This window comes from Tamandua tetradactyla, chromosome 13 (genome assembly GCF_023851605.1).
Source record: "Tamandua tetradactyla isolate mTamTet1 chromosome 13, mTamTet1.pri, whole genome shotgun sequence".
Lineage (NCBI taxonomy): Eukaryota > Metazoa > Chordata > Mammalia > Pilosa > Myrmecophagidae > Tamandua > Tamandua tetradactyla.
In genome coordinates, this window is record NC_135339.1 from 6,432,169 (window position 1) to 6,443,703 (window position 11,535).

At 43.1% G+C, this 11,535-nt stretch overlaps 1 non-coding gene across 1 annotated transcript; it reads right to left on the reverse strand.

Moving 5' to 3' along the window:
* Positions 1–11,140: 11,140 nt before the first annotated feature.
* TRNAE-UUC (transfer RNA glutamic acid (anticodon UUC)) lies at positions 11,141–11,212 on the reverse strand. Its single transcript has one exon. It is a non-coding gene; the product is annotated as a tRNA-Glu (tRNA).
* Positions 11,213–11,535: the final 323 nt, after the last annotated feature.

Below are 11,535 nucleotides of genomic sequence, written 5' to 3' on the forward strand. Positions count from 1 at the left end.
CTACCTCTAAAGTCAGGCAGCCTCCATTGCTTCTCCCCAGGGCACATGTACGCCATGATATAGAAAAAGGTGGAGAGGCACCATTTAACGCACTCTGCTAGTAGGGAGATGGCTTTGGATTTTGGAAGTAAAAGGTGCTGTGCATCTCTAGGGAAAGAAACAGAATCATTGTCACCTTGCACAAAAGCTCCTTCTCAGTCTTCCGAGTTAAATCCTGCATCCCGAAAATAATGGCCCAGTTTGTCCCTGCAGCAAGAGCTGGAACACTTTATCTGACAGTGAGAGCTGAAACCTCCTGGAAAGCATCTTGCTCAAGCCCCTCACTTTACAGGGCGCCGAGGCCCAGGTAGGTGAATACCTGGATGACGGGTCTCAGAAATGAGGAGGGCTAAGAACTCTGCTGATTACCCTGGACTGACCCCTCCGAAGCTCATGAAAAATTACCATGAAAAATGGTAATTGCTTAATTGCATACTTTATCTATGTAGTATATTTTATGAATTGTATAATTATCACTATCATAATTAATGGCGGTTAAATTTTCTGTAGCTGGAGGCAGTCAGCTGAAAGGGGCATTTAAGTGTGCTTTTTTCTTCTTTCTCTCATGCCAGGGTAAAGCTGAAGAGGCTTTTCCCTTTCTGTTTACTCACAGGCAGCAGTGAGAGGGTGTGGACAGCTGTCTGTGGGACCCCACGCCCCATTCCTCCATTGTCAATCATCATTTCCCATTGCCTGCCAAGACATGTTGGGGTGCCCCACAGCACCAGAAGATTCAACTTGACTCTACTGTAGTGCTTGAAATGCCATAATCTCAGAGGACTGAAAACTCAGCCATCAACTCTAAACCCTGCTTGTCCACCCTGGAAAGTCTTAGCACCCCATAATTTGCCGCCAACACTGCTGTCTAAAGCACCCAGGCCCCAGATGAAATTGTGATCTTTACTTCCTACTGTCCACTGTTCTATACAAGAATGTTGGATTTGTGCAGTGTAAACCAGCATGATTTAAACATATTTAAAGTTTCACAGCCTCTTCACTCTGAAAGGGGCCTTGAATGTGACTTGGTGAAGGCTTGTCTCTCTCACATTGATTTATCTTCCTCCTTGCCTCGATCTCTTTTAACTGGGATTGTAGGCATAGAAATAATTTTGTGACCTGCTTTTCCTCCTCAGTGACCGTGATCTTTGGCATCAGTCCTGAGTTTCAATCCTGGTCCTTCTGTGGGCTTGTTCTACTATCAAGAGCAGAGATTCTCAAACTTGAGAGTGGTGCATTGGCAGCTGGCCTGTGGCCAGCGAATCTGTGTTTCCAGCAAGCTCCCAGCTGATCCGGCTACTCCAGGGACCTCACTTTGAGAACCACTGGTTTAAGGAAAGTACTTCCCTTCATAATCAATCCCACTTACTTTACCTGTCAAATGGGAATACGATTCCCACATCACAGGGCTGACGTGCAGTTGAATGAACCAATGCTTGATGTCCTTTATATAACAGATGTTGCATAAAGGCCCCAGTTTCCAAACTCTAGCTTAATATAACCATGCATTCCTCTGCCCGAAAGCCTCTTGGGTCAGTACCTCTAGGAGCAGACCCCAGGATGGGGATTTTTAGGTGGTTGATTTGTGAAGGCAGTGCTCCCAGGAGAACTGGTAAAGGAGGCAGAGGAGAGGATCGACAAGGGAAAAAAGCCAAGCAAGGGTGCTTTCAGGCCAAGCCTGGTAGAGTTAGCTTCAGCATGATTCTGCAGGGAGCTCCAGAGGGTTAATTATACATGAATGGCTCCAAGCTACGGTGGAGGGACTAGACTTCCAAACCCTTGTGAGCTGGTTTGAAGGGATGTGTGTACCCTAGAAAAGCCATGTTACAGAGTAGTTACAGAACAGGTCCCAGAGTTTGTTGTGAGCTGCCATTCTACCATCACAGATTTTTCCTTTTAGCTGCCCCAAAACACTGGAGGCGAGAAGGAATATTAATACAGAAAGTCAGCAGCCATACTTGAATCCCATTTTCTCTGTAATGTCTTGCTTTCTCCTTCAATCCTTCTCCCAATCTATAGGGATCTTTAGGGAATGCCTGTTCTGATTTTTTTATGTTGAGAAGGGTCTATAGTATTTCTTATAACTGCGTGTGAATGTCAATGAATTCAAAGTCAAAAAATTCAAAAATAAATTTGTCTAACTAAAAAATATAAATCAACGCAAAGGATGTATTAAGTAATTCAAAGTAAAGTTACTTGGGAAGAAATAACGCTGCGCTGATTTTTCATGCTTCTCTGATTTTTAACGGACATGATTGTAGAAATGGAATTATTGAGTCAAAAGGAATGATTTTTAAGGCTCTGAATGTATATTATTAAATTGTTTTCCAAAAACTTGCCCAATTCACACACCTATCAGAGTTAATCTTATTGTGTCCACAGCAGTATTGTATTCTCTCATTCAATGTCAAAAACAAGAATAAAAAATAACTCCCTTTCTTGTAGCCAATTCATTATGCGCTGGATGAGATCTCATTGTTTTAATTCCCATTCCACTGACAACTAGTGGCAATGAACCTTTTTTTCTTATATTTGTACAGCCATTTGTATGCCTTTTGGACTCTATTTGGCCCATATTTCTATTGGCACCTCGGTAAGATTTTCTTTCTGATTTGCAGGAATTCTTTAAATAATAAGAATATTAACCCCTTTGCCATATTTGCTAAAAATACACTTCTCTAGTTAGTTTTTATTTTTAATTTTTAAATATAGCAGTTTGGAGATATGTGAGTGCAGATCATGTAGTTTATTTTATCAACATTTTTTGGCAGCAGTCTTCTTTGTTGATCTTAGATGCTGTTCTAGTTTGCTAGCTGCTGGAATGCAATATACCAGAAATGAAATAGTATTAAAAAAGGGGAGTTTAATAAATTCTTAGTTTACTGTTCTAAGGCCAAAAAAATGTCCCAATTAAAACAAGTCTATAGAAATGTCCAATCAAAGGCATCCATCCAGGGAAAGATACCTTGGTTCAAGAAGGCTGGTAAAGTTCAAGGATTCTCTCTCAAGTTGAGAAAGCACATGGCGAACACAGTCAGGGCTTCTCTCTCATCTGGAAGGGCACGTGGCGGGCACGGCATCATCTACTAGCTTTCTCTCCTGGCTTCCTGTTTCATGAAGCTCCCCGGGAGGTGTTTTCCTTCTTCATCTCCAAAGGTCACTGGCTGGTGGACTCTCTGCTTTGTGGTGCTGCAGCATTCTCTGCTGTCTCTGAATCTCCTTCATTCTCCAAAATGTTTCCTCTTTTATAGGACTCCAGAAACTAATCAAGACCCCACTCAAATGGGTGGAGACATGTCATCACCTGAATCCAGTTTAACAACCACTCTCGATTAAATCACATTTCCAGGGAGATGATCTGATTAGTTTCAAACATACAATACTGAATTAGGGATTAGAAGAAGCGGCTGCCTTTACAAAATGGGATTAGGATTAAAACATGGCTTTTCTAGGGACCATACATAATTTCAAACCAGCACAGATGTCCTTTCTCCATCTCAGTATTGGTTAATAATTGACGTGTATTTATTTCTCTTTCCTACAGTTTCATTTATAAATAAAAATAATAAAAATACCATTTGATGACATATCCATTCCTTTCTCCTTGGGTGTGATGTTCTCTTCAGCATACTCTTAATTCTTGTATGTTTTTTAGATTTCTTTTTGTACCTACTTAGTCTTTGCCATTGATCTGTTTGTAAATTTTCCCGCCAAGAAAACACTTAATACTTGGAACTTGAGAATACACTTTAAAATTTGGCAGAATGGTTCTCCTTGCTTTTAAAAAGATGGCTTCCAACCTTTCTCGCTTGTTTATTTCTCGGATAACATTTAGCATTATTTTATAAATATTTGTTTTATTAAAAAATTCCACTGGTATCTTGATAGTAATTGTATTAAATATTTAACTGGGAAGCAATTTATTGTTCTTATAACACATGTAATTCATATAATACATAACTACCACATGCCTGTTTGTGGGACCTTTATGTGCAATATACAATTTGCAAATTTGCAATATACAATGTCTTTTCTCTGTTTATTAAAATATTCCTTTATATATTTCAGGAAATCTTTTCTCCATATTGATTACACACATTTATTATCATGGCTACTCCTGGTTATTTTGTGCCTTAAAAAATTGATTATAGAGAAATCATTTTCTCATCCTTTTTTTTAGTAATTGTTGCTGGTATTTAGTGATATTACTGATTTAAGTTTATTTATCTTGCATCCAACAATCTTATTGTGGTAAGCAGTTTTTTTTTTTTGTCAGTCCTCTTGAGTCTGTAAGTTACCTAGTGCTTTGCCCTCTATTCCTGGAGTTATTAAAACTCCTCAGTATTCACACCTTGGGGACAGACAGGTGTTGCCATCCATGTTCTAGCACCGGTGGTAGTGGGTTTGAATTTTATGTTTCATTTCGAAGGTAATGAAGCTTGTATTTTACATGTAAGTCTGATTTTGGCTTGATGAGATCTTTTACTCTTCTAGAATAGATCATCCAACTCTTAAGATTATGAGAAAATATATCTGTGTTCAACTTCATCAGACGTTTTTTCAGTATCTCTTAATAAGATCATTTTATAAACACATGTCACTGTATAGGAATGGTCCTCCCAATAGTTCGTTGTCCTTGCATTCCTCACATAAAATCACCTTAATGCAGGTGGAGACTATCTTAGTGGACCACTGTACTTGATTTCGTGTGCAGGGTCCTGGTGAAATGAAAACGTGGGGCCTCTTATTTAGAAAATGAGGAAGAATTTCCCAATGGGAACAGCACAGGATTAAACCAAGGGCAGGACCCTCGGATTGCAGGGCCCCTGTCATCCCCCAGGGTCCGTGCCCATGAAGTCAGCTCTGGGTTTTGCTTTCTGTTCATGCATGGAGGTGAAGTGGGTCCATCTTGCGCCATCTCACTCAAGTTTTGCAATCAGATGTGTACGTCCATTTCAGAAAATGAAGGTTTTCTGTAGCATGGATTAGCTATTCCTTGAGAATGCAGGAGAACATGCAGGCAGGGTCATTTGGCCACAGGGCATTCTTGAGAAGTGATTTTGAAAAAAAAAAAGGTTTTTTTAATTCCATCATGAATAGGTTTCCCAATTTTTCAAGTGAATTTTAATAAGTTGCTTTCTTTTCTCCAGAAAATTGATCAATTTTATCTAGAAGCTTGTGTTTTTTGGAGTAAATTTCTAGGTGATGTTTCCTAACACCTTTTGTAATTTCCTTCCCTTTGGAACATCTCATTTCACATAATTAATGATGTTTATTTGTGTATCTTTCTCTTTCCTTGTTTAGATTTGCCAGTTATTTCTCTCTTTTACAGTGTCCCCTCCTCCACCAATCAGTTTTAAGATTTTATTAATTACTTCCTCTTGAGGTAGCAGCAGTCTGTGTTTCTGCTTTTATCTCTGTTTCCAACTACATATTCTATTTAAGCTTACTTTTATTTCTGCTAACCTCTTGGGTTCTGACTTATTTTCTTTCTTCTTTGTAAAGAAAGATCTTAAGGTTATATATTTGTTTCTGCATCTAATTTGGGCTTCATTCCATATTCTTTGAAATTCAGTGTTTTGTTTCTATTGTTTTTCTTTTTTAAGAGACTGTAATTGCAAATATGACCTCTATGGCTGGAGAGTTCAAGAGCAATCCCCAACTTCTTTAAAAAATTTCCATGGAATTAAATTTCATTTTTGCTTAAACTTTAATATCAGCTTTTAGTTTTATCATAATTTATTTTAGACTGTAGCAAGTTTATCTTCCTTTTAGGTTTTTATTTGTGGTTTCTTCTTTTAATATTTCAAGGGGCTTGATAAGTAGAAGTATTCTCTGTACGGCACAAAGTTTAAATTCCATTGATTATTCCAATTTTAGTAAATACAATGTACTTAATTTCTATGTCCTTTATTTTTTAACCACTTGTTTTGGCAAAGCTTAGAAGATGTTTGTTGAAATCTACTGCAATAATGATCTCTTCCTTTCTGTTATTTCTATATTCCGTACAGTACTTTGTATCTTTTGACGCTATGCTATTTGGAAAATGAAGTTTTATGAGAGTTACATAGTCACTGGGAATTGTTTCTTCTGTTAGCTTCGATGTTACTTTCTCAAAGTGGCTTTCTGTAAAGTTGTGTTTCCTGTTGTCTTCAGTGTGCTTGCTACCACTTATGATCCACCTGTTTCTTTTCCGCTTGCTTATTTATTGCCTGTATCTCACCTTATTCTTTAAGTCTCTTGAGTTTAGTATTTTTTTCTGCTAACTCACCATTTTCCCTTGTGTCTAACATACTTCCTGATACTTAAAAGGCACTCAGAAAACATGTAGCCAGTGAATAGTTAATAAATGACCCTCTTTGGGATGGTAAATAGTTTTTTTTTAACCTCTGATTTTCTTTTATCTGTAAATAATCTTATCACGCCTGTTCTTTCTTTCCTTTTTTGCCCCCTGTTTCCTGGGCTGGAAAATGGGGTGGTCTGGGTCCCACAAAGGCCATCCCCCAGGGAGGAGTAGCCATGCTTTTGCTTTCCCATTTGCTCCTTCTGGACTGTTTACCACAGCTGCCCTGGCAGAAGGAGCCTTGGTGTTTGCAACAAGTGACAGTCTAGGCTTTGCCTGCTGGCTGACCTTGGGGATAATATTTAACTTCTCCGCATCTCCAGCTCCTTGTCTCTAATGAAGATAAATAGGACAATGTGTGCAAGTCATGAAGCCTGGTGTAGGCTTGACACTCAAAGGGCTGCCTTCCAGTCTTACCCTTTCAGGGGAAGCCAGGATAAAAATGCCACTTGCCAGAAGATTGCTAACCCACCTGTGGGTGGCCTGAGGTCCAGGGACCGGACAAAGTGAATGTGATGGGCAGATGTGCCAAACACTGCCCCTGGGCCAGGGAGAGGTAAATAAGTGCCTTCTTAGCACCGGGGAGCCCATTAGCACGCCAGACCTCTGCCCTCCACGTGGGTGGCAGAATGGCAGGGATGTTTATCCTCATTTTATTGGTGGGAAAGAGGTTAAGATGTTGGCCCTGTGTCACACAGTGAGTCAGCAGGGAAGCTGAGCTATATAGCATCTTCAATTAACTCAGGGCCTGACTTTGGAGGAGCTCACAGTACTTCATCTCTTCCAGGCTTTTCTTGCAGATAATGCCGTGTTGCAAACGATGAAGAGATTTGCAACCATGTCTGACCTTCGTGGGTTGTGGGCATCTCACTGCTTCTTGGGAAGATGGGCAGGAGGGACTTTAGATTCCCAATCGAAGGGCCAAGAAACCAAGGCAGGTTCCTTGCCTCTCTGGGGTCCCAGATGTCAGGGAACAAAACTCCGGACTTGCTAAGTAAGAGCTTTATAGTAAAGGGCTACTGTAAGGGGGAAGGGGCTATTGCAATAAAGAGACTGGGCTATTGCAATGGAAGATTTCTAACCATAAGATCTGAAGGCATTTCAGGAGTCAGGCAGAAAGGGTTTTCCTTTGATAGAAAGGAAAGAAGTGGGTATAGGGAGATGGGATGAAGGGTTAGCGTGACAGGAGACTTGAGAATGTTTTATGCTGAAGCTGCTCATTTTCTGGGAGGCGCCCTTAGAGTTCAAGGGCCTGGAGGAAGGAGCAATGCTTCCTCAAAGTTTGGTTAACCAGCATTTTTCTTCCGACAGGTCAGTGGGGACAAGCAGCTCCGCTAATCAATGTGGCGAAGAATGGGAACATGGGGGACTGTGTCTGGCCTTAACTTGATAAACAAGGGGCATCGTTAGTCTCAGCTTAGTCATATGGGAAGGGGGTTCTGTGCACCAAGCCATTTTCAGGAACACAAAGGCTTGGGGGTTTCTCCACCGTGGCTGTTTTCCAGGCTCACGGGGCCGTGTCACACTGAACATTGTCACAGAGGAGGGAAACCGTTAGAGCTGAGATCCCAGGCCCTGGACTATTGGCTCCTGGGACTCCTGCATCCAGTCCTTGGAGTACCAAGTGCTCTAACCTTAGGCTTTCCCAGGTCAACCACCCTGACCTTCAGGCCCCCGGACCTGCCCTCAGTGCAGCAGCCTCCCTGAAGGGCACATTCCTTCTTCTAACCCTGAGGATCTCCTCTCCTCACCCCAAGAACTCGAGACCTCCTGAATTCAGGAGAGTCCCTAAGCAGGAAGAAATCCCCAGAATTTCAACAGAGCTGGCTGTGTTAGTCTGAGTTCTCTAGAGAAATAGAACCAACAGGAGAGATCTATAAAGAGGAGATTTATAAAGGGGTCTCATGCAACCCTGGGAATGGAAGAATCCAAAATCCACAGGGCAGGCTGTGAAGCTGGTGGCCCTGATGGAGAATCTTCATGAACTCCACAGGAGAGGCTTGCTGGCTGAAGAAGCAGTGGCAAGGTCTCTCTTCTACCTTAAAAGTTCTCTGACTGGTTGAATTATCTTGTTGGTGGCAGGCCTGCCTTAGTTGATCACAGGTGTAATCAGCCACAGATGCAATCAGCTGACTGATGATTTAATAGACCAGACTTCCGGCTTATCAACCAGCCACAAAATACCCTTGTAGCAATGGTCAGGTCAGTGTTTACCTGACCAGACAAGTGGGCATCATCACTTGGCCAAGTTGACACTGGAATCTAACCATCACACTGGCTGGATTCAGTGTCCTTTCCCTCCCCCTTCCCACACTGCATTCTCCCTTCCTGGGCAGCTTCCCTTCTCTGGAGTCCTGGGAGCATCTGACCAACTCAAGGCCACCAGGACCCTGGTTGTCATTTCCCCGTCTTCTGTTTCCAAGCTTTATTGACTTGTTCTCCCAGCTGTCCCACTCTCCCAAGCCATAGTCTCCAGCTCCAGAACCGGAAAGACCAAAAGCCTGCCTGAAGCCCAGGACAGGCGCACTCTCAGCCCGAGTGGACTTCCAGCCCCCAGCCCATAGCTGCTGGCCCAGCCCAGCAGGACCGGGGAGCCTGCAGGCAGCTTCGCTGGGCTTCGCAGGGCTTCGCAAGGACTCCTGGCTGAGCAGCTCCAACAAACGTTGGCTCTCGATTTCTCTAAAGTAAGAGGAATACTTTCTTGCTTCCCTGGGGTGCCCTGAGAATGAATTATTTACTATTCGTAAAGCACTTTGCAGGGTTCGGTATCATTACACGGGGACCCACAGGGCTGCCGTGGAAGCCTGGCAGGCCGGTGTTACTATTAAGCATTTATATAGCACTTTCCCGTGGCCGAGTGCTTCCCAATCATTTATTAGTTAATTCTCTCAGCACTCCGCAGCTGTCAGCGGACTTTGGGGAGCCATGTTTCCCCGCCTGCAAATGAGGCTACTGGGGTCAGGAGAGGCCAGCGGCCCAGCCAGGGTCACCCTACACCAGAGGCTCAGAGCTCAGGCTGCACCCAGCCCAGGCTGGAGAGTCGCGGGCTCTGCCGTGGACCTGAGAGCGAGCTGCAGATTCCATGTCTTGCCACCTTGTCATCAGCCTGCCTCCAGTTCACCAGGAAGGCGCCCTGCAAGGGATTGCTGTCCTTTGTTCCACCGGTGGCACTCCCGTTTTTCAGCCTCCTGGAGCCTGATGGCCGGACACTCAAAAACCACTTCCAAGAAGTGTGGCCTCCAGCAAATCTCTTAATGCTTCTGAAGCTCAAGGGCCATGGCTATTAATTCAGGGTAGAAAACCCTGCAAAGCCATTTTGAGGATCAGAAGGATTCAATGGAGAGAACCCGGCATAAAACTTAATTCACGTTCCTCTAAGCATCTGATTACTGGCATGGCCTAGATTCCATCTTCAAAGATGACACAAGCAAGCTTGTGGGAAATTATATTTAAAAAAAAAAAAAAGATTTGCATCAATGCTATCCACTGCTTGGAAACTTAGGATTGGAAAGGGAAGGGAAAGGCAAAGTGGCTAAAATGCCTACAGTTCCCATTACATGCGAATAAGTCAAGTTGGCTAGAATCCACTCCACACTGCCCTTTAATACTTTTTGTATTAATAACACATATTTACTGAGCCCCTCCAGGGAGCCCAGGCTCAGCTTTAGGAGCTAAGGACGGATTTGGCAGAGAGTAAGCGAGAAAAAACCTTTACGTTCATTGTTCTTGTTGTGCAAAGACCTTGAGGAGAAAGAGATGCTGACGACGTCTTGGGGAAAGCAGGTTTTAGAGGAAAGGAACAGGCTGTGCAAATACCTGGAGGGAGGAAGGCTTCAGCGTGCTCCAGAAACCCAGGCAAAGCCATATGGCTGCAGTGAATGAGAAATGATGAGGTCAGTGAGCTGGGCAAGAGTAGCCCTGAAAACCCTGGTGGGCTGAAAGCAAGAAGGTCTGAGTGCTGGGATGCTTTGCAGGTTAGACCTCGGACAGCTGAGACCTTGGACTGGTAATCTCTCAGCCCCAAGATTTGCTCAATGAGCACCCAAAATGTGAAGCCCAGGTAGAGGGCTCCAAAATCCCTGCACCCAGACTGCTTCTCATCCAAGCCCTTTGCCACAAAGCAATCACCATCTACCTCCAGGATGACTTGTTCAAAGTCCCCACATCCGTGATCTTCCATTAATTCTTGCAAAAAATCCAACAGGCTCAGTGAAGTGAAGGGACCCAAAGATTTAAACACTGGCATTGTAGGCTGAAACAGATTCCTGAGATGGAGGGTTTCTGCCATCCTTTTCACAGCTCTCCTTGTGGGATTTGCCCACAGACTTGCTTGAGGATCTGGTTTGTCTTTTATTCTCTTCCTTGTGGTCTGGGAAACCATGCTATGTACCAAAGTACTCCTCTCCTCTCAGCACTGAAACATAGCCCCCTGGGTACCAGAGCTTCTGCCTCTGGCTCTCCCCAATTTCCAGAGCTGTCCAAGAGGGTCGCCCTGGCCAGCAAGGAGTTTGCAGTCTTCTTGGAGAAACAAGACCAAAATACTTTAAAAATTCTGCTTCCAGAGTTGTAAGATGCTCTGGCTGGAAAGAACCTCCCCTTTGGTTCTCAAAATAGCAGTGGCAATTATCAGGCCATAATTAATTGCTGGAGGCACCATCCCAACCCCATAAGACCAGGACACTGTTCTTAACCCTAATGGTGAGTTTCCTTGAAACCCTGGTGGTAAGTGAGTCCACTGTTGAGAATTTTTTTGGGAGGGAGTGCATGGTCCGGGAATCGAACCCAGGTCTCCTGCATGAAAGGCAGGCATTCTAACCACTGAACCACCCATGCACCCTTTGAGAAGCTTTTGAGATAAATGGGGTTGAGGAACAAGGCAATAAAGGAACCCGTGCAGCTCTAATACATTATATATAATTTTTACCTTCAACACAATAAAACAAAGAGCATACAAAATAAGGACGAAAGCATTGGCCTCTTACACATCATCAATTTGTAATAGCAGGAACTTTATAATTAATTTCCACTTGCCATCCCTTCCTCTCCAGAAACTTTTGGTCTCTCTTCCTTGTAATTTCTGCACAATGCTTATAAATTCACTTGGCCTTCACTCAGAGAACATGTTTAAAGGGAATAATATTTTTGAAGTATTTTCA